Source organism: Diceros bicornis, chromosome X (genome assembly GCF_020826845.1).
Source record: "Diceros bicornis minor isolate mBicDic1 chromosome X, mDicBic1.mat.cur, whole genome shotgun sequence".
Classification (NCBI taxonomy): domain Eukaryota; kingdom Metazoa; phylum Chordata; class Mammalia; order Perissodactyla; family Rhinocerotidae; genus Diceros; species Diceros bicornis.
Genome location: NC_080781.1, coordinates 98,793,143 through 98,819,423, shown reverse-complemented (window position 1 = coordinate 98,819,423; position 26,281 = coordinate 98,793,143). Strand labels below are relative to the sequence as shown.

At 37.9% G+C, this 26,281-nt stretch overlaps 1 long non-coding RNA gene across 1 annotated transcript; it reads right to left on the bottom strand.

Annotated features, from left to right (window-relative positions):
• Window positions 1-230: 230 nt before the first annotated feature.
• LOC131400561 (uncharacterized) lies at window positions 231-20,588 on the bottom strand. The gene is made up of 5 exons (XR_009217372.1): window positions 20,503-20,588; window positions 14,275-14,435; window positions 1,547-1,716; window positions 643-1,453; window positions 231-544 (listed from the first exon to the last, which is right to left on the bottom strand). It is a non-coding gene; the product is annotated as an uncharacterized LOC131400561 (long non-coding RNA).
• Window positions 20,589-26,281: the final 5,693 nt, after the last annotated feature.

Below are 26,281 nucleotides of genomic sequence, written 5' to 3'. Positions count from 1 at the left end.
TTCTGCTTCTCCCCATCTCCCAATGCACAAACCCTGCCACAGCTGTTCTTATTCAGCATCCAAATTGTTCAAAAGTGCTGTCTATACTTATTGTTTCCAATTCCTTTCCTCCCATTCCCTCTTGAATCAGCTCCAATCAGATTTTGATCCACATAATTTCACTGTAAACCCTCTTGTCAATGTTACTAAGGACCTCTATGTTACTAAATCCAGTGGCTAATTCCCAGTCTTTATCTTACTTGACTTACACATATTTTGACATAATTGCTCACTCTCTCCTCCTGGAAACACTTTTTCACTTGACTTTCAGGACACCACACATTCTTGGCTCTCCACCTACCACATGGTCACTCCTTTTTAGTCTTATTTTTTGTTTCTCCTACTCATTTGATCCTCTAAAGATTAGATACTCCAAGGGTTCAATTCTTAGGTCATTTCTCTTCTCAATCTACACTCACCCCCTATGTGATTTCATCTCACTGCACGGCTGTATTACCATCTATACCACTCTTCAACTGCCAACGTGACATTTTCTCTTGGATGTCTAAAGAAATTACAAATTTAACATGTTTGAAATCATTTTACTGATCCACCCCAAAACAAGCAAACAAAGCACAACAGACAAACAAAACCCTACTGTACTTTTATTTTTCTCCACTTCTGTTCATTTCAGTTTCTTCTACTTGCATGGAATAAAAAGCTTGAAATCATCCTTGACTTCTCTCTTCCTTGTACTTCTTAAATAAAATTGATCTGGAAATCTTGTTAGCCCTACCCATGTACTATATCTCCAACCAACTACTTGTCACTCCTTCCAGTGCTATTACCCTGGTCCAAGCCACTGCCATCTCTCAATTTGTTTATTTTAATAGCTTTTTAACTGCTTCTACTCGTGCTCTCCTACAGTCTATTCTCAAAAAGTCAAAGTAATCCTTTTAATACCTAAGTCAGCTCATATGTTTCTTCCACATAAAATCCTCTAATGACATCCTCTCAGAATAAAATCCGAAGTCTTTCAAATGGCCTACAAGACCTTATAACTTTATGATTTCCTCTCGTATTCATCATCTCAATCAACAACACCTCTGACATCCTTGTTCCTCGAACATACCAGGCATGTTTTCACCTCAGGACCTTTGTACTTGGTATTTCCTCTTCCTGTAATGCTCTTGGTTGAAATAGACAAATGACTTGCTCCTTCACCCCTTTCAAATCTTTGCTCAAATATTAACTCAGTGAGACTTACCCTGACCACCCTATTTAAAATTGCAACCAACTACTACAGCACTCGTCTCCTTTAGCATGCTTTATTTTTTCCGTAATATTTCATCTTCTAAAATACTCTATAACTTACTTATTCATTTTGCTTATTTGGCATCTCATTCTGCTAGAAAATAAGCTCCATGAGAACAAAGGATTTTGTCTCTTTTGTTCACTGCTATGTCACCAGCATCTGGAAGAGAACATCACAAATATTAGGCACTCAAGAAAAGTTGGTGAATTTTGAATCATGCTCCACCTGGACTGATTTCAAGGCTATTCTTACCTAGACATGTGTCACACCCTGAATTCATCCATTCTCACCATTGTTATCTTGCTGCCACAGCACAGACTCAGGTAATTGCTATTGCTGATTGACACTCTCCTCCCATAAGTGCTAGTTGCTTCTGCCACCATTTGGGGTAAACTTGTCCAATGCCCACCTTCATGGATCTCCTGTGTGTTCAAATGCCACTGGTCATTTCTGCAACCTAAGTACTCCAGACAACAACTTAGAATTTTCCTGAGTCATTATCTGCACCATCACAGTTTACTTTTGATATAATCATTTGTTATAATCATCTCTTGGGCTTAAGCTGCTTGGAACTGTAAGGAAATGCCTTTCTATCACATCTTTGTGCGGGTTTAGAAAGATCTAATGGTAAATATGCAAGGGACTCTTGTGCTAGAACACATTTAGTTTATGCTCATAGCTATTTCTTCTCCTAGGACACAAAGGTGCTTCTTGAGAGTTGGGTCAAGGTGGGTTCAATCATTTTGGACTGAGTATTCCTTAATGTTGTCAGAATGCCACATACCGTACCAATACTTGCTGTTTTCTAACTTCAGTCTCTGTTACATGATTCACTCATGTTGCTAGACTCTATAGTTTGCCACATTGGATTCACTTGCAGAGCCCTGCAGTCTCTTCTGTCATGAACTCCTCATACTGTTTGTAAGATGTGTCTCTATGCAGAGCATGTAAACCTTTAGTGTACAAAGTCAAGTTCTTTCCTAGGAGGTGAATTGCATCTAATAAGGGTCTTCATCAAGAATGGCATTGCTGAGGTCTAGTCAACAAAGACTCAATCTCCTCCACCTATCTGTCAAATGTTTTTAGGAAGGTGCTTGTATGACAAAGTGAAACAGATTTAGCTTTATGGAGTCAGGTTGCTTTTATCTCAGGAAGATTGTTTTCAAGCTTTATCAAAGAAAAAATGAACCCCTGAGTATCTCTTCAGCTATATCTGGGGAAATATAATTAGGGAAAAGACACCACAGACTTGCAGACTAGGTGGCCCTGTCTGGGAAAGCAGTATTCTGGTATAATCAATAAGATCTAAGGCCTAACTGCATTCTTGGCCTTTAGTTCTCCATTTGAAAAATACATTACCCTTATGATAGTTATTAGGATCTGCTGCCAGTGACTAAAAAATTCAAAATTGCAATTGCTTAAAATACTTTAGAAATGTATTTCTCTCATGTGAAAGCCTGGAGTTTCACATTTCAGGGCTGATGTGGCAGCTCTGATCAATGAAATCCTCAAAAATTTAAGCTCCTCCAGTTCACTCTCTACCTTGCTGAGTATGGCCCTCATCCTTAAGTCTGAAGCATCAACTGCATTCCAGGCAGCAGAACAGAGGAAAGGATGAAGAATAAGGCACAAAGTGCAAACTTCAGCCCTTTTATAAAGAAGGTTGTTGGGAGCTGTCACGTGACACTTCTACTTTCATCTCACTAGACAGAACTTAATCACATGTCATAAGTGGGGATGCTAGAAATTTATTCTTTATTTTGGGCAGCTACATTTCCAGCTAAAATGACTATTACCTGGCTGATTGAATCTAAGAGCCTATGTCAAGCTTGAGAAAAGTGGATATTAGGAGCAGTCTCTGCTACAATCCTTCTCAATTAAGCCACCTTTCAGTTACATGTATGTGTAGTATAGTTGGCATCCATAGGTATGTGTGTGTGCACATCCGTGTGTGTAGTAGTAGTAGCCTTTATGGGAGAGGTGGTATGAGACGAGATAGATTAAAAACATGGACTTAATTCCACTCAATTTTGCTGTGAACTTAAAACTGCTCTAAAATATAAAACATATTAAAAATAGAGAAAAACATGAACATGAGTTAGAAGACCTTAGATTTAAACTTCAATCTTTCCACTTACAAGCTCTAAGACCTTGCATAAGTTATTTCACCTCCCTGAACCTCAATTTCCCATCTGCGAAGAAGAAATAACACCAACTTTTGGAGTTACTGTAATTTTTTTTTTATTTTGTTGATGTCATAATAGTTTATAACATTGTGAACATTTAGTTATACATTATTGTTTGTCAGTCACCATATAAATGCGTCCCTTCACCCCTTGTGCCCACCTCTCAACCCCCTTCCCCCTGGTAACCACCAAACTGTTCTTTCTGTCCGTGTGTTAGTTTATCTTCTACATGTGAATGAAATCATGTGGTGCTTGTCTTTCTCTGTCTGGCTTATTTCGCTTAACATAATACCCTCCAGGTCCATCCATGTTGCTGTAAATGGGACAATTTTGTCTTTTTTTATGGCTGAGTAGTATTCCATTGTATATATATACCACATCTTCTTTATCCAATCATCAGTCGAGGGACACTTAGGTTGCTTCCACTTCTGGGTTACTGTAATTTTAATATCAATAATATATACAAGTTTCTTAAGCACAGTATTTGACACATAGTAAGTTCAATAAATAGAAGCTTCTATTATTATTTTCTTATTTATATGTACACATGATTATTCACATAAAAAAAACTTACCCATTTATCCATATGGAAGCTGCTCAAACAATAGTTTCAAAATTGTTGGAGCATTGTGTATCAATTTTGAAAGAGATAGTGTGGCTTTCTGAAAGGGCCCTAAAGTCAGAAGAGCTGAATTTTAACTCAGATGGCCTTGGGCATTTTACTTGCTATTTTTTCATTTTTTTTCTTTCTTTCTTCCTTCATTTCTTTCTCTCTCTCTCTTTCTTTGTAGTATGATATCAAGGATCATGGGAGGTAATGGGTATGCATTAGGGAAAGTACAAAGTACTTCGTCCTTAGCATCCCTGGTCTCTACACACTATGTGCTTGTAGCACTCACCTCATTCACTTGTGACAGTGAAAATTGTCTCCAGGCATTGCCAAATGCCCTGGAAGGGGCAAAATTGCTTCTAGTAGAGAAGCACTACTCTAAGCAATAAGATATTGAAAAATTAAATGATAGAGTTATAAATTTAGAATGTAAACCATTTAACAAAAATTATATTAAATATGACATAAACTTAAGGCAATTTTCCTTTCTAGTCTCCTGGTGTGTAAAGTTATATAAGTCTTTCAGTAATCACAGATGCATAGTGTAATGGTAAAGGTAGGAAGCTGGAATTTTAAATAAAAAATACAATCTTCTATAATGCTGAAATTGTTGTACATTCTATAATACTGCAATTGTTTTAAATAATCTGGTATGAAGTGGAATAATGAAGCTGAATGTCACCTACGTATCCCATCCTTAGGCCCTCTAAGTGACCTCATCCAACCCTTCAACATCCCAGCTTCTGAATACTCCATTTGAGCAGGGGAGTGAAAGTTTAGGAGGAAAATAAGGCTGATTTTTTTTCATTATTCTTGGAGAACTCCAAGAACATCATTATATCTATTTTCATAAAATAATTGAACTCATGTCTCACATTGCTCATACTTGAGCCTATAGCTCCACTTAGTGGCTAATATGGTTAACGGGAAAAGCAAGTTTAAGAGCAGTTTTCTTCCTAAGTCTAGTAGAAAAACAGATGCTATCTCTATATTCTGATTTTGTTACAACACTTAAAATAATCAAGTGCAGCAGAACTATAATCCAAATATCAAACAGTTGTAGTTTCATCCAGTTTCAGGGAAAAATCATATTCTCCCTTGGTAGATATTACATTAGAGGCCTAAGCTCAAGCATTCAGGTGAGGGGACGCCTTTTCTCTCTTGTACTGCCTGACTCTGCTCCAAAAGCAGCAATTAGACCAAGGCAGAGGAGTCAAGGGAAAAGGAATAGCTGGTAATAGGATAAAGGAGCTTTGCAGTGAGGAGGGTGATGATGACACACAGACATGCCAAGCAGGGTTAATAAAAAGATTTTTTTGAGAGGAGAGGCCTTTATTGTTATTTTATTATTAAAGTAACACATGCGCATTACAATGAATTCAGAAAATTATGAATAATAAATAAGATAATATGTAGTCCCACCTCTATGTAGATAATTACTTATAATATTTTGGTGTATGTATTTTTTTCTTCTATATACAAGCTCAAGAGATCAATTTTTTTCCTCTCTGAAACAGATAATATTAAACTGAAGATTAATTTCAACTACAGTTGAAGAACACAGCATCCTTTACTTGGTGAATTTTTTATAATTGAAAAAGTAATATATAGAAATGACTAAAAATTCTAAGAGTACAAAGAGATAGAAAATGAAAAATAGGTATTTCACACACTCAGACACTGTTTTTCCTTTCTCAGAGGCAATATCTGATAATGTTAAAAGTTAAGTAATATAATAGATAATATAAATAATATAATTCATAATTATATTATGTACATTTTTGCACTCTAATGAATCTGAGAGATTTTTCCATATTGGCCCACATAGATATGCTCTACTTTCGTTAATGGCATATTTTCTGCTGTACGGATTTACCATACTTTTTAAAATATATATATTCTTTTTTATTGAGGTAACATTGATTTATAACATTATATAAATTTCAGATGTACATCATTATATTTCAACTTCTCTATAGACTACATTGTGTTTACACTCAAAAGTCTAGCTGCCATCCATCACCATACACATGTGCCCCTTTACCACTTTCAGCCTCCCCCCACCCCCTTCCTCTCCGATAAGCACCAATCTGTTCTCTGCATCTATGTGTCTGTTAGCTTGTTTGTTTATCTTCCACATATGAGTGAAATTATATATTTGTCTTTCTCCATCTGACTTATTTCGCTTAGCATAAGACCCTCAAGGTCCAGCCATGTTGTTGCAAATGGCAAGATTTCATCCTTTTGTATGGCTGAGTACTATTCCATTGTATATATATACCACATCTTCTTTATTCATTCATCCGTCGATGGGCACTTAGGTTGTTTCCAAGTCTTAGCTATTGTAAATAATGCTGCAATGAACATAGGGGCGCATATATCTTTTTGAATTAGTGTTTTCATATTCTTTGGATAAATACCCAGAAGTGGAATAGCTGGATCATATGGTAGTCCTATTTTTAATTTTTTGAGGAATCTGCATATGGTTTTCCATAGCAGCTGCACCAATTTATATTTCCACTGGAAGTGTATGAGATTTCTCCTTCTCCACATCTTCTCCAACACTTTTTATTTCTTTTCTTTTTAGTAATAGCCATTCTGATAGGCGTGAGGTGATATTTCACTGTTATTTTGATTTGAATTTCCCTAATAATTAGTGATGTTGAACATCTTCTTAGGAAAAATGATTTTTGGATCCTCTGCCCATTTTTTAATTGGACTGTTTTTTTCTTGTTGTGTTATATGTGCTCTTTATATATTTTGGATATTAACCCTTATTGGATGTATGCCATGCAAATATCTTCTCCCAATCAGTAGGTTGTCTTTTCATTTTGTTGATGCTTTCCTTTGCTGTGCAGAAGCTTTTTAGTTTGACGTAGTCTGATTTGTTTATTTTTTCTTTTGTTTCCCTTGCTTGAGGAGATATGATATTCAAACAGATACTGCTAAGACCGATGTCAAAGAGTGTACTGCCTATGTTTTCTTCAAAGAGTTTTATGATTTCAGATCTTATATTTAAGTCTTTACCCCATTTTGAGTTAATTTTTGTATATGGTGTAAGATAGTGGTCTACTTTGATTCTTTCGCATGTGGCTGTCCAGTTTTCCCAACACAATTTATTGAAAAGATAAATAAATTTTCCTTTCTCCGTTGTATGTTCTTGGCTCCCTTGTCGAAAATTAGCTGTCTATGAATGTGTGGGTCTATTTCTGGGCTCACAATTCTGTTCCATTGATCTGTGTGTCTTTTTCTCTTCTCATATCATGCTACTTTGATTACTATAGCTTTGTAGTATACTTTGAAATTAGGGAGTCTGATACCTCCAGCTTTGTTCTTTTTTCTTAGGATTGCTTTGGCTATTCAGGGTCTTTTGTTGTTCCATATAAATTTTAGGGTTCTTTGTTCTATTTCTGTGAAAAATGTCATTGAATTTTGGTAGGGATTGGATTGAACCTATAGATTGCTTCAGGGAATTTGGACTTTTTAACTTAATTCTTCCAATCCATGAGCACAAAATATCTTTCCACTTCTTTGTATCTCTTTCAATTTCTAGCAATGTCTTATAGCTTTCAGTGTACAGATTTTTCACATCCTTAGTTAAATTTAGTTATAGGTATTTTTTGATGTTCTTGCAGTTGTAAATGGGATTGTATTCTTGATCTCTCTTTCTGCTAGTTCAATGTTAGTGTACAGTAATGCAACTGATTTTTGCATGTTTTTTGTACCCTGCACCTTTACTGTATTCATTTATTACTTCTAATAGTTTTTTGGTGGATTCTTTAGGGTTTTCTGTATATAATATCATGTCATCTCTGAATAGTGACAGTTTTACTTCTTCCTTTCCAATTTGGATACATTTTGTTTCTTTTTCTTGACTAATTGCTCTGGCTAGGACTTCCAATACTATGTTGAATAAGAATGGTGAGAGTAGGCATCCTTGTCTTTTTCTTGTTCCTAGAGGGATAGCTTTTAGTTTTCCACAATTGAGTATAATGTTAGCTGTGGGTTTGTCATATATGACCTCATTATGTTGAGGTACTTTCCTTCTACATCCATTTTATTGAAAGCTTTTATCATAAATGCTTATTCTTGTTGAATGCTTTCTCTGCATCTATTAAGATGATCATGTGATTTTTCTTCTTCATTTTTTTAATGTTTTGTATCACATTGATTGATTTGCAGATGTCAAATCGTCCTTGCATCTCTGAAATAAATCTGCCTTAAACGTAGTGTATGATCCTTTTAATGTATTGGTGTATTCAATTTGCTGATATCTTGTTGCGGATTTTTGCATCAATGTTCATCAGCAATATTGGCCTGTAATTTTCCTTTTTTGTGTTGTCCTGGTCTGATTCTTTTATCAGGTTAATGTTGGCCTCATAAAATGAGTTAGGAAGAATCCCTTTCTCTTCAGTTTTTTGGAAGAGTTTGAGAAGGATAGGTATTAAATCTTCTTTCACTTTTTGGAAGAATTCACCAGAGAAGCCATCTGGTTTTGATTACTGTTTCAATCTCTTTACTTGAGATTGGTCTCTTCAGATTCTCTATTTCTTCTTGATTCAGTTTTGGAAGGTTGTATTACTCTAAAAATTTATCCATTTCTTCTAGGTTATCCAATTTGTTGGTGTATAATTTTTCATACTATTCTCTTTTACTCCTTTGTATTTCTGTGGTATCCATTGTAATTTCTCCTCTTTCGTGTCTGATTTTACTTATTTGAGTCTTTTTTTTTTGGTGATTCTAACTTTTGTCTATTTTGTTTATCTTTTTAAAAAAACCCTGCTCTTAGCTTCATTGATAATTTCTATTGTCTTTTTAGTCTCTATTTCCACTCTGATTTTTACCATTTTCCTCATTCTACTGATTTTGAGCCTCATTTGTTCTTTTGTTTTCTAGTTCCCATAGGTGTAATGTTAGATTGTTTGAGATTTTTCTTTTTTTTCAAGGTAGACCTATATTGCCATAAACTTCCCTCTAGTACTGCTTTGCTGCATCCCATAGATTTTGGAATGTTGTGTTTTCATTTTCATTTATCTCCAGGTACTTTTTGATTCTTCTTTGATTTCTTCATTGATCCAATAGTTGTTCAGTAGCATGTTGTTTAGTCTCCACATATTTGTGACTTTTCCAGCTTTCCTGTTGCATTTTATTTCTAGTTTCATGCAATTGTGGTCAGAAAAGATGTTTAATATTATTTCTGTCTTCTTAAATTTATTGAGATTTGTTTTGTTTCCCAACATATGGTCTTTTTTTGAGAATGTTCCATATGCACTTGAAAAGAATGTATATTCTGCTGCTTTTGGACTAAATGTTCTATATATAACTAAGTCTATCTGGTCTAATGTTTCATTTAAGGCCATTGTTTCCTTGTTGACTTTATATCTGGATGATATATCCGTTGATATAAGGGGGGTATTAAAGTCCCCTACTATTATTGTGTTGCTGTCATTTTCTCACTTTAGGTCTGTTAATAATTGTTTTATATACTTTGGTGACTCTATGTTAGGTGCATATATGTTAACAAATGTTATATCTTCTTGATGGATTGTCCTCTTCATCATTATAGAATGTCCATCTTTGTCACTTGTTATCATTTTTGGCTTGAAGTCGATTTTGTCTGATATAAGTATGGCTACACCCACTTTCTTTTGGTTGCCGTTTTCTTGGAGTATCATCTTACATCCATTCCCTTTGAGCCTGTGTTTGTTTTTAGAGCTGAGATAGGTCTACTGGAGGCAGTGTATTGTTGGGTCATTTTTTTTTTTTTTTATAATTTTATTTATTTTTCCCCCCCAAAGCCCCAGTAGATAGTTGTACGTCATAGCTGCACATCCTTCCAGTTGCTGCATGTGGGACGCGGCCTCAGCCTGGCCGGAGAAGCGGTGTGTCGGTGCGCGCCCGGGATCTGAACCCGGGCCGCCAGCAGCAGAGCGCGTGCACCCAACCGCTAAGCCACAGGGTCGGCCCTTGTTGGGTCATTTTTTAATCCATCCAGTCACACTGTGTCCTTGGATTGGTGAATTAAATCCATTTGCATTTAGTGTGATTATTAATATATGAGGACTTAATACTACCATTTTGTCTTCTGTTTTCTGGCTGGTCTATATCTCCATTGTTTCTTTTTCCTTGTGTTTCTGCTGCCATTTCAGTTTGGTAGTTTTCTATGTGTTTCTCATTTTTCTCTTTTTTATATTTTGTGCCTTTGTTCTAGATTTTTGTTTTGTGGTTACCATGAGGTTTGTATAAAAGGTCTCATAGATAAGATAGTCCTTTTCCTGCTGATGGTATCTTATCTTCATTTGCCTGGGCAGGTTCTATCCTTTTACTCTTGCTCTTCTATATTTTTGTTGTCACTAATTATCCCTTTTTGTATTGTGAGTTTGTTACCTAATTGAAATGGTTATAGTTAATTTTAATCCTTTCCTTTTAACCTTAATGTTATAATTAAGTGTTTACTAACCTATTCTGATATAGAGTTGCAATTTTCTGATTCTTTCTGTCTGTTTATCACCTTGCTCAAAGTCTTGTATACCTTTGCCTTTTCATTTCAGGCAGGAGAGCTTCTTTCAACATGTCTTCTAAGGCAAGTCTAGTAGTGATGAACTCCTTCAGCTTTTGTTTGGGCAAGTCTTTATTTCTTCTTCATATCTGAAAGATAGCCTTGCTAGATTGAGCATTCTTGGCTGAAAGTTTTTGTCTTTCAATATTTTGAATATATCATCCCATTCTCTCCTGTCCTGTAGAGTTTTTGCTGAGAAACCGGCTAATATCCTAATGGGGAGTTTCCCTTGTAGGTCATTGGGTTTTTCCTGGCTGACTTTAATATTCTTTCTTTGTCATTGACTTTTGACAGTTTTATTATCATGTGCTTGGATAAAGTCTTTTGTGTTCAGATAACTAGATTTTCTACTAGCTTCATGGATTTTTATATCCAATTCCTTCCCCAGGTTTGGGAAGTTCTCAACTATTATTTCTTTAAATAAGCTCTCTGCTGTCTTCTCTTGTTCTTCTCCTTCTGGGATACTTATTACCCTTATGTTGCCCTTTCTAATGAAATCAGATAATTCTTGTAGAATTTCTACATTTTTAAAAAATCTTAGTTCTCTCTTCTCTGTTACCTGCGTCACTTCTAGGTTCCTATCTTCAAACTCACTAATTCTCTCTTCCATATGGTCTGCTCTATTTTCAGTGCTTTCTAATGCATTCTTTATCTCATTTATTGAATTCTTTAACTCCAGAATTTTTTTTTAAGGGTTTCAATCTCTTTGGTAAAGTATTCTTTCTGCTCATTGCTTTTATTCCTGAACTCATTGAATCGCCTTTCTGATTTTTCTTGTAGTCTGTTGAGTTTCTTCATGACAGCTATTTTGAATTTTTTATCAGTTAGATCACAATCTTCTATGACTTTATGTTTGGCTTCTAGAGAATTATGATTTTCTTTTATTGGTGCTGTGTTACCATGGCTTTTTGTGGTGCTTGCTGAGTTATTCCTTTGCCTGTGCATTTGTCATAGAAAACACGTTTTCTTACTCAAGTATAGCTTTGTCTGTTTTGATGAAAACTTTTCAACCAATTGGAGATTAGAGGTCTTTATTTTGTTTCTCAGTAGGTGGTGCTAGAGTTCTGGTTTTTGGTTTCCCTTACCTGAGCTGCCTCTGGCTATATTTGAGGTTCTGCAGGTTCCACCCTCCACCACCTCTATTTGGGGTGTTGCCAGTACTGTTGTTGTTGCCACCTGTGCCTCTTGGGGGGGGTCTCTGATTCTTTGCTGTTGCCAGTGTTGCTGCAGTCACTGGCTTCACTGCCAGGGGTACAGAGATAGCTGACACGTTTGCCACATCCTGGATTACCTGTGTCAGAAACTCCACCACCGTGACTGGTGGTGGGTGAGAGTGAGGATGGACCCAGGTTTGCACAGACCACTTCTGCTGTTGCCCATTACCTTGTGGTCATAGGTGTCACTGTGGTTAGGATGTGAGAGTTCTGTATGCACCTCCACAGCTTTTACCAGGCTCTGAGCTGTGGATGGAGGCACAAGATCATTAGGTTCCACCTCCACTGCTGCTCCACTTCCCGTGGCAACAGGTGCCACTGCAGCTGGCTGGCCAGATTTGCACTCCTCCACTGCTGCCCACCAGGTTCTCTGGGGCTGGGGCAGCAGGGTCAGCTGCTGCAGCCAGGGATCCAGGGTCCTGGGCTCTGCCTTTGCTGTTCTCCTGTTTATACTCTTCTGTGTGCTCCAATCTACTCACTTTCGAATGTACCAATGTGTGGCTTTCTTTGGCATCCTGGTCTATTGAGCATTGTAGCCTTTGTTGGGTTATGGATGTTTTGCTTGCTGTAGATTGAAGGGGAGAGACAAAAGCATTCTCTCACACTGCCATGGTGGTGACATCTCCTTTCCATACTTTTTAAACCAATTGTCTATTGATGAAAATGCAATGTTTTTCCCCTAGTCCACTGCTTTATTAGAACCAATCCTGCAGCAAATATCCTTGTGCATATACCTGTGTACATGTGTGAGTACATCTGCAGTACATATTTCTAGAAGTAAAATTGCTAGATCAAAGGGAATGTGTGTGCTAAAAGCTATTGTCAAATTGCCTTGCAAAGAGATTACAGCAATAGCACATACAGGTGACATAATATCAAAATCTTTAATCTTTGCCAATCTGACAGATAAAAATTGTATCTTTGTTTTCATTTATATTTCTTTAATTATGAGTGGGCCAAACATATTTTAATACATTTATAAGTTATTCATATTTCTTTTGATGATCATATTGTTCGTGTCTTTAGCCTATCTTTGCCTATTGAGTTTGTCCTACTTTGGCTTCCACTGAAAGCAGAACTTGATACATGGACTTAGGTTCATATAGTTTATTTGAGAGATGATCTCAGAAAGCAGGAGTTAGAGAGTTGGTAGAGTGAGACAAAGAAGAAGAAGGGGCAATAAAAGGATGCATGGACGCATTATTTAGGTCATCACAAGTTTTTTGGGACAAGATAGAGCAGACTCATTTCACCCTGCTCCTTCCCACAAGGTACAGCTATAACCTCTGGATTTATAATGCCTCTGGCAACCAAAGGAGTACTCTGAAAGGTGGTAAGAGGAAGGCAAGGTGGTTTGGGGCTCCCGAGACGATAAATAACACAGTGGCGAGTTGTCAATTTTTCCCAACCTCCAACTGAGTAACAGAAGGTAGCCTAGATAAGTTCGTTTCTCCCTCATATCTAATGAGAGTCCCTCTGATAACATTAGGCAAGCCCAATACCACTACAAAAAGAGATTTATCAGAAACTTCATGAGGAATAAATGGACAAGGGAGTCACTCTCCTTCCTTGCTGGGCTGGAGACTCCAATCCCACACTAGAAGATACTGGAGCAGCCTGGCAACACCAGCAAGAGTGGTTCCACCATAACAGTCAGCCTAGCCTGGAAAGCTTCGTTGTCTCCACTGGCATGAGATGCCTCTTCCCCACCCAGAGACACTAGGGCACCAGTAGAATAGTTTCTACAACAAGTGTCCAGCCAGGGAAGTATTCTCCATCACCCACAGATATAGGAAAGCATATCGCAACTACCTCACTGCCAGGGAAGACTCTTTGCCCCCATGGCCTGAGGCTCTCCCCTGACACTCAGAGACACCAGTCACCCAGACCTAGGGAAACATTTTCTGCTCCACTGGCAGGTACTAGTGGCAGCTAAAGCAGCACCAGATAAACCAAGCATACCAAAATAATACTGAAAAGCCTCTCAGAATAAATAAGATGTCATTTTAACCACAGACCACAAAAGTAGACCAGGGGCTGGGTGCTAAAACTAGGCAGGGTGGTTGTCTACTCAGATAAAATATTTAAATAAGAGTCTCTTAACACAATCAATAAAATGTGTGAAACACTGTAAATCTGTCATACCAAGAACCAGGGAAATCATAACTTGAATAAGAAAAGATAATCAACAGATACCAATAGTAAGATGAATCAAATTTTGGAATCACCTGGACATCAGCATCATGGTAGCATAAGACATCCCTTGTATTCCCCCTGCCTTCAACAACAAAACTTCGGCATCCATCCATGAACAAAAGTGCCTTTGTGGGAGTTGTAGGATCCAGCACCACTCACCAAAGGACCTGAGAGGAGTTTTGCCCACTTGTGCATTGCATAATAGGCAGACAGACCTTGGTACTGGTTGTGGAAACTGCAGGAGAATATGAACTGGTTCCAGTCTCACTCATCTGTGGTCTGGAATCACCTGGAGAACACTTTCTTGGGCAGACAGCTACAAATGGGAGCATCTTTGTGGAAGTCCAGATTTCCAGAGGAGCAATTCTAGCACTCCCTTGAAGCAAAAAAATCACAAGTTTGGACACATTGGAATAGGTAAGAGAAAAACCTTGACTTTGTCAGCATCACCCCTCCCCCGAGGCTGCACAGCTTAGGGCTAAACAAATTGACCCATGATTTCTCCCATAAGAGAAAGGGACAGTGGGTAAATGAACACCTGGCTTCCTACCCGGTAAATGAAGAGCTGTGTGGAACACTGCCAAAAAGACTCATTTCCCTTTCACAGCATCTAGAGTATTAACTTAAGAGCTCCATGACTGGGGAGAAGGAACAGATCAGGGGAGGATCATTTAGGATTCCTGGAGGGTATTCAAGGGACACGGTTCCTGCTGACTGCACTCTGGACTCCATCAGGAAGCCTGTCCACACGCTGTTGGAAAAATCTCACCCACAGATTCCCCCAAATGGCCCACAGGCACCCCCATATAGTGTGTACCAAACCCACACCTCCCTCAACTCTGCAGCTGTCTCCCTGTGGTGATGAGAGCGAGACTAGGAAGAAGTGGAAGAAGACTAGGAAATATGTGCAAAAAGCAGGCCAGGGTCTTTAGGTAAGGAAGAAAGCACAAAATTGAGCTGTAGTGCCACCTTCAAGAAAACAAAAGGGAGGCTATCAGCAGCTTGCCTGCTGTGTTGTAGGATCAAGAGAAAACATACAAGCTTAAGAATGCTGTCACAAGAGAAAACAAGAAGCATGGCACAGGAGTACGCATACAAGGTCTGAGAGAGCCTCAGAACTTACAGCAGGACTAATGAATGGTGTGGAGGAGGTGACTATTACTTCAAATGTGGAAAAAAGCAATACAAAACTCCAAAGAACATAAAAAATCAAGGAAACATGACATCACCAAAAGATCACAATAATCTTCCAGTAACCAAACACAAAGAAACAGAGATCTATGATTTATCCAATAAAGAATTCAAAATGGCTGTTTTAAGGAAACATGAGCTACAAAAAACACAGAAAGAAAATTCATTGAAATCAGGAAAACAATACACAATCAAATGATAAATTTAACAAGGAGATATAAATCATAAAAACAGACATTCTGGAGCTAAAGAATTCAATGAATTAAATGAAAAATACAATAGAGAACATTAAGAGCAGAATAGATCAAACAGAAGAATCAGTGACATAGAGGATAAGGACTTTGAAATAACTGATTCAGAAAAGAACAAAGAAAAAAGAATGAAAAAAGCCTATGTGATCTATGGTAGACCATCAAAAAACCAATATCTAAATCATTGGAGTTCCAGAAGGCAAAGTGAGAGAGAAGGGGTCAGAAAGCTTATTTAAACAAATAATGGCTGAGAACTTCCCAATAGTGGGATGATTTGGACATCCAAATTCATAAAGCTAAGAGTCACCCCATTATTTTAATCCAAAATGATCTTCTCCAAGGCACATTATAATAGAACTGTCAAAAGTCAAAGACAAGGAGAGAAATCTAAAGGCAGCAAGTGAAAAAAGACTGTAACCCACAAAGGAACCCCCATTAGGCTATCAGTGGATTTTTCAGCAGAAACCTTATAGGTCAAGAGAGAGTGATGTGATATATTCAAAGTGCTGAAAGAAAAGAAAGTTGTCAAACAAGAGTACTCTATCAGGCAAAGTTATCCTTCAAAAATGGAGGGGCTGGCCTGGCGGCACGGTGGTTAAGTTCGCACACTCCACTTTGGTGGCCTGGGGTTCACAGGTTTGGATCCCAGGTGTGGACCATACACCGTTCGTCAAGTCTTGCTGTGGTGGCATCCCACATACAAAATAGAGGACAATTGGCATGGATGTTAGCTCAGGGACAATCTTCCTCAAGCAAAAAAAAAGAGTAAGTTTGGCAACAGATGTTAGCTCAGGGCCAATCTTCCTCATCACCCTAAATAAATAAATAAATAAATAAATAAATAATGAAGGAGAAATAAAGACTTTTCCAGACAAATAAAAGCTGAGGGAATTCATCACCACTAGACTCGTCTTATAAGAAATTCTGCAAGGGGTTCTTCAAGCAGAAATGAAAGTACACTAATTATTAACATGAAAACGTGAAAATATACAAGCCACTAGTAAAAGTAAATATAGAGTCAGATTTAGAAAACTCTAATTCTGTAATATAACGCTGTGTTAACTGCTTAAGTATAATGCAAAGGTTAAAGGAAAAAAGTATCAAAAATAACTATAGCTACTATAATTTGTTAATGAATACACAATATAAAAAGAGGTACATTGTGACATTGGGAACAAAAAGAGGAGAGTAAAAGAGCAGAGTTTTTGTATGTGATTGAAGTTAAGTTGTTACCAATGTAACAGACTGTTTTTACTATAGATGTTTTACGTAAGTGTCATGGTAACCACAAAGCAAAAACCTACATTAGATTCACAAAAGATAAAGAGAAGGGAATCAGAGCATACCACCATGGAAAATCACCAATTCAGAAAAGAAGGCAGCAAGAGAGAAAGTAAGGAACAAGGGAACTACAAATCAGCCAGAAAGCAATTACTAAGGTGATATTAATAAATCCTTATATATTAATAATTACTCTAAATGTAAATGGCTTGAATTCTCAATCGAAAGGCACAGAATGGCTCGATGGATATAAAAAAGCGAGACCCAACTATATGCTGCCTACAAGAGACTCACTTCAACTTTAAGGACACACATAGGCTCAAAGTGAAGAGATGGAAAAAGATATTCCATGCAAGTGGAAACCAAAAGAGAGCAAGGGTAGTTATACTAATACCAGTCAAAATAGACTTTAAGCCAAAAATGTTAACAAGAGAAAAGCGTCATTATAAAAGAGTCAACTCAACAAGAAAATTTAACAATTGTAAATATATACACACCCAACATCAGATCATCTAAATATATTAAGCAAATAGTAACAGAACTGAAGGGAGAAATAGATAACAATGCAATAATAGAGGGGAACTTCAATACCTCATTTCCAGCAATTGATAGATCATCCAGACAAAAAATCAACATGGAAACATTGCACTTGAACCACACTTTAGACCAAATGGACCTAGCAGACATACAGGACATTCTACCACCAACAGCAGAATACACTTTCTTATCAAGAATGCACCGAACATTCTCCAGGATAGATCATATGATAGGCCACAAAACAAGTCTTAGCAAATTTAAGAAGATTGAAATCATACCAAGTATCAGTTCCAACCACAATGGTATGAAACCAGAAATCAAAAACAAGAAACTGTAAAGTTTACAAGTATGTGGAAATTTAACAACACACTCCTGAATAACCAACGGGTCAAAGAAAAAATCAAAAAGGAAATTCAAAAATCTGAAAACAAATGAAAATAGGAAAACAATATACTAGAACATACAGGATGCAGTAAAAGCAGTTCTAAGAGGGAAGTTTATAGTGATAGATAGCTATATTAAGAAAAAAAGAAAGATCTCAAATAAACAGCCAAATTTTAAACCTCAAGGAACTAGAAAAAGAAGAATAAACTAAGCTCGAAGTTAGCAGAAGGAAGGAAATAACAAAGATCACAGCAGAAATAAATAAAATAGAGACCAGAAAAATAATAGAAAATATCAATGAAACTAAGAGCTGTTTTTTAAAAGATAAATAAAATTGAAAAACCTTTAGCAAGACTAAGAAAAAGCAGAGAAGACAAATAAATAAAATCAGAAATGAAAAAGAAGACATTACAACTGATTCCACAGAGATACAAAAGATCATAAGAGACTACTACAGACAATTATATGCCAAAACGTTGGATAACCTAGAAGAAATGGATACATTCATAGAAACATATAAATTACCAAGACTGGATCATGAATAAATAGAAAATATGAACAGACCAGTGGTAGGTAAAGAGATTGAATCAGTAATCAAAAATCTCCCAACAAAGAAAAGCCCAGCACCAGATGGTTTCACTGGTGTATTGTACCAAACATTTAAAGAAGAATTAATGCCAATCCTTCTCAAAATCTTCCAAAAAACGAAGAGGATGGAATATTCCCATACTCATTTTATGAGGCCAGCATTATCCTGATACCAAAGCCAGATAAGGACACCATAAGAAAAGAAAACTACAGACCAATATCCCTGATGAACATAGGCACAAAAATTCTCAACAAAATTTAGCAAACCAATTTCAACAGCACATTAAAAGGATCATACAACATGATCAAGTGGGATTTATCCCTGGCATGGAAGGATCGTTCGACATAAGCAAATTCAACATAATCTCTATCAAAATTGCAACGGCATTTTTTACATAAATGGAGAAAACTATCCAAAAATTTGTATGAAACCACAAAAGACCCCAAATAGCTGAAACAATCCTGAGAAAGAAGTACAAAGCTGGAGGTACCACACTTCCTGATTTCAAATTATACTACAAAGCTATAGTAATCAAAACAGTGTGGTACTGACATAAAAGCAGACACAAAGACAAATGGAACAGAATTGAGAGCCCAGAAATAAACCTCTGCATGTACGGTCAACTAATATTTGACAAGGGAGCCCAGAATACTCAATGGAGAAGATATTCTCTTCAATAAATGGTGTTGGGATACCTGGATAACCACATGAAGAAAAATAAATTCGGACTCTTATCTTACATCACTCCAAAAAATTAATTCAAAATAGATTAAAGACTATAATGTATAAGACTTGAAACTGTAAAACTCTTAGAAGAAAACATAGGGAGAAAAGCTCCTTGACATGGTCTTGGCCATGATTTTTTGGATATAACACCAAAAAAACAAGCAATAAAGGCAAAAACGAATAAATGGGACTATATCAAACTAATAAGCTTTTGCACAGCAAAAGAAACAATCAAGAAAATGAAAAGGCAACCTCTGGAATGGGTGAAAATATTTGCAAACCATCTATGTGATAAGGGTTTAACATCCAAAATATATAAGGAACTCATGTAACTCAATAACATAAAAAACAAACATTCTGATTAAAAAATTAGCAGAGGAACTGAATAGACATTTTTCTAGAGAAGACATTTAAATGGCCAACAGGTATATGAAAAGATGCTCAACACCACTAATCATCAGGGAAATGCAAATGAAAACCTCAATGAGCTATCACCTTACACCTTTTAGGTTGGTTATCATATGGATTGGTGGTTACCAGAGAGGAAGGGGGGAGGGAAGAGGGCAAAGGGATGATTAGGCACATGTGTGTGGTGATGGATTGTAATTAGTCTTTGGGTGGTGAACATGATGTAATCTATGCAGAAATAGAAGTATAATTTTGTACACTTGAAATTTATACAATGTTATAAACCAATGTTACTGCAATAAAAAAAAAAAGAGACAAGGGGCCGGCCCTGTGGCGTAGCGGTTAAGTGCGCATGCTCTGCTGCTGGCAGCCCGGGCTCAGATCACAGGTGCACACTGATGCACCGCTTGTCAGGCCATGCTGTGGCGGCATCCCACATAAAGTGGAGGAAGATCAGCATGGATGTTAGCTCAGGGCCAGTCTTCCTCAGCAAAAAGAGGAGGATTGGCATGGATGTTAACTCAGGGCTGACTTCCCCACAAAAATAAAAAAAATTTTTTTTAAAAAGAGACAAAAGAATTAGGGGAGAAGTCAAGATGGCAGCGTAAGCAGACTCTGAACTCACCTCCTCCCGCAGACACAGCCAATTTACAACTACTCATGGAAAATTTACCCCTGAGACAGAACTGAAAACTGGATAAGAGGAACTCCTGCAACGAAGGACAATCCTAATTGAGGTGGAAGAGGAAGAAACTCCCTTCTGGAGAGAGAAAAAACGCCGCCTTCACAAGCCGCCGGCTTCACCGCCAGCCGGGAACAGCCCAAAGGTACGCAGTCTCCCTGGAGAAGCAGGACCCTGAGCCGGGAGCGCCCCCATTGTAGGCATTTTGTGGACCCAGCACAATCAAGACGAGTGGCATAATATCTGACATTGGGGAGTACCACCAGAAAACCTGGTTCACAAAGAAATTAAAACCGGCTCTTAAAGTGCCCAGACGCAAACTCACCCATTTCAGAAAGCATCCTAAAATCACCAGAAAGAAAGGTGCATAGTGCTTTGGTGAAAAGAGACTCACCTGATAGGCCCTGAGTGCATCTCGGTGAGAGGTGAGACCTCTCCGGGGACTGGAACATTGGTGGCGGCCATTGTTGTGGCCTGGTGTGGGCGTGCTGACGCAGACGCCATTGGAGTTCTCCTTGGGGCCTGCTAGCCCAGGGTCTGCCCCACCCGCTAGAGCACCGATTTAATCCAGCTCAGCCAGGGCAGGCAGCCCACCCCAGAGACTGGCCCCACCCAACAACAAGCCCTCAGGCAACTTGTGGGCCTGCATAGATTGGTGACTGGATTCTCTGCAGCCTGGCAACTGAGCGCACTTCAGTGGGGCAGGGTGTGCACAAGGAGTGGGTGGAGAGTATGGGGCAGTGGTGGAGTGTGTGGGGCTCCTGCCGTGGAGAGATTGGGTCCACTTCAGGAGGTTGGGGCGTGCACACGAGGCAGCACTGTGTTGACTGTGTGTGTTGACCTCTGGGTGGCAGGGCTTGTCAGCTGCAGAAGACTTGTGCTTCTCAAAGACCCACATAGGGGGTTTGCCCCACCTTCCAAAGTCTGAAACAATTGGGTGCTCCTGTGCCTGAGGCCAGCCCCACCCAGCTGCAATCCTCAGAGAGCTGACAAGAGACCTAAAAGATGGAGGCTTATAGCAATTGTAAGCCCCTGAGCCTAACAACCTGCCACGCTGGGGGCCTACTCACTTAAAAGAAATACTGCAACACAAATGTGGTATTAGAACTTACAGCCAATTGTGCTGGGGCTCCCCACACCTGATAAAGAGAGTGAAGGGCCCACAACAACGACAAACAGCTGAGCATTACAACAGCTGGCCAGGAGCATAAGTCAGCCTACCTGGGCGCATACAGGGAAAGCAAACAGGCCACAACAGAAGGACACATGTAGCCAACATAAGGGTCACCCCTGGAACATTGAGAACTGAGGGAAGCACGTTGCAGGCCTCCTAAGGGATCACTTGTATAAGGTCACCTATCCAAGAGCAGGAGACGTAGCTGACCTACCTAATACGTAGACACAAGCACAGGGAAAGAGGCAAAATGAGGAGGCAAAGGAATACATTCCAAGTAAGGGAACACGACAAAACCCCAGAAAAGGAACTAAGTGAAACAGAAATGAGCAACCTACCTGAAAGAGAGTTCAAACTAAGAGTGTTAAGGATGCTCACTGATCTGGGGAGAAGAATAGATGAACTCAGTGAGAATGTCAACAAAGAAATGGAAGATATAAAAAAGAACCAATCAGAAATGAAGAATACGATACTGGAAATGAAAAATTCACTAGAGGGACTCAAAAGCAGAGTAGAGGATACAGAAGAACGGATCTGTGAGCTGGACGAAAGACTAGAAGAAATTACCCAAGAAGAACAGGTAAAAGAGGAAAGAATTAAAAAGAGTGAGGACAGTCTAAGGGACCTCTGGGACAACATCAAGCGCATTAACATCCGTGTTATTGGTGTCCCGGAAGGAGAAGAGTGAGTCAAAGGGGCAGAGAATCTATTTCAAGAAATAATAGATGAAAACTTCCCTAACCTAAGGAAGAAAGCAGACATCCTGGTACAGGAAGCACAGAGAGCCCCAAACAAGATAAACCCAAAGAGGCCCACACCAAGACACATCATAATCAAGATGTCTAGAATTAAAGATAAAGAGAGAATCCTAAAAGCTGCCAGAGAAAGACAAGTTACATACAAAGGAAACCCCATAAGGCTATCAGCTGACTTAACAGCAGAAACCTTACAGGCTAGAAGAGAGTGGCATGATATATATAAAGTGCTAAAAGAAAAAAAAACTTACAGCCAAGAATACTCTACCCAGCAAGATTATCATTCAAAATGTAAGGAGACATCAAAAGTTTCCCAGACAAGCAAAAATTAAAGGAGTTTGTCACCAAGAAACCAGTGCTACAAGAAATGTTAAAGGGACTGATTTAAGGGGAAAAGAGAAGACCACAAATAGGAAAAATTGTCTATTTCCATGATAAGAGGGCAATGGATACAAATGCACAAAAATGAGGTTAGATATGATATCAAAAACACAAAATGAGGGAGGAAGGGAGTTAAAGAGTAGAGCTTTCAGACAGAGGCCAAACTAAAGAGACTATCAATTCTGTGTAGAAGGAGAAAGGAACAGAGAAGGACTACTAAACACTGAGAAAAAAAAAAGTTAAAAAATGGCAGTAAGTACATACTTATCAATAGCTGCTTTAAACGTCAGTGGACTAAATGCCCCAATTAAAAGACATAGGCTGGCTGATTGGATAAAACACCAAGACCCAGATATATGCTGAATACAAGAGACACACTTCAGACCTAAAGAAACTCACAAACTGAAAGTGAAGAGATGGAAAAAGATACTCCACGCAAATGGCAATGAAAAGAAAGCTGGGGTAGCAGTACTCATATCAGACAAAATAGACTTTAAAACAAAAACTGCAAAAAGAGACAAAGAAGGGCATTACATAATGATCAAGGGAACAATCCAACAAGAGGATATAACACTTGTAAATATCTACGCACCCAATGTAGGTGCACCTAAATACATAAAGCAATTATTAACAGACATAAAAACAGAAATAGACAGTAACACAATAATAGTAGGGGACTTTAACACTCCACTTACACCAACGGATAGATCTTCCAAACAGAAGATCAATAAGGAAACATTGGCCTTAAACGACACACTAGAACAGATGGACCTAGTATATATATACAGAGCATTCCATTCAAAATCCGAAGAATGCACGTTCTTTTCAAACGCACATGGAATATTCTCCTGGATTGATCACATATTAGGCCACAAAACAAGTCTCCATAAATTTAAGAAGATTGAAATAATACCAAGCATCGTTTCTGACCACAACGGTATGAAACTGGAAATCAACTATAGGAAGAAAATCAGAAAAGCCACAAATACGTGGAGATTAAACAAAATGCTGCTGAACAACGACTGGGTCAATGAAGACTTCAAAGGAGAAATCAAAAAATACCTGGAGACAAATGAAAATGAAAATACGACATGCCAGAATTCATGGGATACAGCAAAAGCAATTCTAAGGGGGAAGTTTATAGCAATACAGGCCTATCTCAACAAACAAGAAAAATCTCAAATAAACAATCTCACAATGCACCTAAAGGAACTGGAAAAAGAAAAACAAACAAAGCCCCAAATCAGTAGAAGAAGAGAAATAATAAAAATCAGAGCAGAAATAAATGAAATAGAGACTAAAAAAACAATAGAAAAAATTAATAAAACCAAGAGCTGGTTCTTTGAAAAGCTCAACTAAATTGACAAACCTTTAGTAGACTCACCAAGAAAAAAAGAGAAAAGGCGCAAATAAATAAAATCAGAAATGAAAGAGGAGAAATTACAACAGATACCTCAGAAATACAAAAGATTATAAGAGAATACTATGAAAAGCTATATGCCAACCAATTCGGCAATCTGGAAGAAATGGATAAATTCATAGAATCATACAACCTTCCAGAACTGGATCAAGAAGTAGAGAATTTGAATAGACCAATCATCAGTAATGAGATCGAAGCAGTAATCACAAATCTCCCCAAAAATAAAAGTCCAGGACCAGATGGCTTCCCTGGTGAATTCTACCAAACATTCAAAGAAGACTTAATACCTATCGTTCTCAAACTCTTCCAAAAACTTGAGAAGTGGGGGAAGCTCCCTAACTCATTCTACGAAGCCGACATTACCCTGATACCAAAACCAGACAAGGACAACAAAAAAAAGAAAAGTACAGGCCAATATCACTGATGAACATCGATGCAAGAATCCTCAACAAAATACTAGCAAATCTCATACAACAATATGTTAAAAAGTTTATACACCATGATCGAGTTGGATTTATTCCAGGTATGCAGGGATGGTTCAACATTCGCAAATCAATCAAAGTAATACACCACATTAATAAAATGAAGAATAAAAATCACATGATTATCTCAATAGATGCAGAGAAAGCATTTGACAAGATATACCATCCATTTATGCTAAAAACTCTGAATAAAATGGGCATAGAAGGAAAGTATCTCAACATAATAAAGGCCATATATGACAAACCCACAACTAATATCATCCTCAATGGTGAAAAACTGAAAGCTATCCCTCTAAGAACAGGAACCAGACAAGGATGCCCACTCTCACCACTCCTATTTAACATAGTACTGGAAGTCCTAGCCAGAGCAATCAGGCAAGAAAACGAAATAAAAGGGATCCACATTGGAAAGGAAGAAGCGAAACTCTCACTATTTGCAGATGACATGATTTTATATATAGAAAACCCTAAAGAATCCACCAGAAAACTTTTAGAAGAAACGAATAGGGTAAAGTTGCAGGATACAAAATCAACATACAAAAATCAGTTGCATTTCTATACACTAGCAACGAAGTAGCAGAAAGAGAAATTAAGAATACCATCCCATTTACAATTGCAACAAAAAGAATAAAATACCTAAGAATAAACTTAACCAAAGAGGTGAAAGACCTGTACACTGAAAACTATAAAACATTGCTGAAAGAAATTGAAGAAGACACAAAGAAATGGAAAGATATTCCGTGCTCTTGGATTGGAAGAATTAACATAGTTAAGATGTCCATACTTCCTAAAACAATCTAAAGATTCAATGCAATCCCTATCAAAGTTCCAACAACATTTTTCACAGAAGTAGAACAAAGAATCCTAAAATTTATATGGAACAACAAAAGACCCCAAACAGCTAAAGGAATCCTGAGAAAAAAGAACAAAGCTGGAGGTATCACACTCCCTGATTTCAAAATATACTACAAAGCTATAGTAACCAAAACAGCATGGTACTGGCACAAAAATAGACACACAGATCAATGGAATAGAATCGAAAGCCCAGAAATATACCCACACGTCTATGGACAGCTAATCTTTGACAAAGGAGCCAAGAACATACAATGGAGAAAAGAATGTCTCTTCAACAAATGGTGTTGGGAAAACTGGATAGCCACATGCAAAAAAAATGAAAGTAGACCCTTACCTTATACCATACACAAAAATTAAGTGAAAATGGGTTAAAGACTTGAATGTAAGACATGAAACTATGAAACTTCTAGAAGAAAACACAGGCAGTACACTCTTCGACATCGATCTTAGCAACATATTTTCAAGCACCATGTCTGACCGGGCAAGAGAAACAATAGAAAAAATAAACAAATGGGACTACATCAAACTAAAAAGCTTCTGCACAGCAAAGGAAACCATCAACAAAACGAAAAGACAACCTAACAATTGGGAGAAGATATTTGCAAACCATACTTCTGATAAGGGCTTAATCTCCAAAATATATAAAGAACTCATGCACCTCAGCAACAAAAAAAACTACCAACCCAATTAAAAAATGGGCAAAAGACCTGAACAGACATTTCTCCAAAGAAGATATACAGATGGCCAACAGACACATGAAAAGATGTTCAACATCATTAACTATCAGGGCAAATGCAAATCAAAACTACAATGAGATATCACCTCATGCCCGTCAGAATGGCTATAATTAACAAGACAAGAAACAACATGTGTTGGAACGGATGTGGGGAGAAGAGAACTCTCATACACTGCTGGTGGGAGTGCAAACTGGTGCAGCCACTATGGAAAACAGTATGGAGATTCCTCAAACAATTAAGAATAGAACTACCATATGATCCAGCTATTCCACTGCTGGGTATTTATACAAAGAATTTGAAAACACAATTGCGTAAAGATACATGCACCCCTGCGTTCATTGCAGCGTTATTCACAATAGCCAAGACTTG